Raw genomic sequence first — 564 nt, 5'->3', positions numbered from 1 at the left:
ATTATATATATATATATATATATATATATATATATATATACATACATGGATATATATATGTGTGTGTGCGTGCATGTGTATGAGTGTGTGCACGCGTGTATATATATATATATATGTTTCTCTCCTCTCTCTATCTCTTTCCATATATATAATTATATATATCTGTATGTTTGTGAATATGTGTACGTGTGTGCGTGTGTGTATGTGTGTGTCTGTGTATGTGTATGTTATATTTATACGTACGTATGTATATTTCTATATCTTGGGGTTAGCAGCTGAAGAACATTGTTGGACTAATTCTATTAAAGAGCTCAAAGTGGATAGGTATCATGTTCGTCCGGACGAAACAAATTGTTTTTTGTCGGACTCATTGCTGCTTTTTTTTAATACACACATACATGTGTGTGTGCGCACATGTGTATCCGTATGTGTTCCTACATGCACATATCTACGCAAAAATATGTACAGTTATTTTTTATTATATCTATATAATATTCCTTTTCCGAATATCTTCAATATACCGGCGAGCTATTCAGGATATACATATATATATATTTGTATATA

Source organism: Octopus bimaculoides, unplaced genomic scaffold, assembly GCF_001194135.2.
Source record: "Octopus bimaculoides isolate UCB-OBI-ISO-001 unplaced genomic scaffold, ASM119413v2 Scaffold_262037, whole genome shotgun sequence".
NCBI lineage: Eukaryota > Metazoa > Mollusca > Cephalopoda > Octopoda > Octopodidae > Octopus > Octopus bimaculoides.
The sequence above is the reverse complement of the archived record's forward strand: the minus strand, read 5'-3'. Positions refer to the sequence as shown.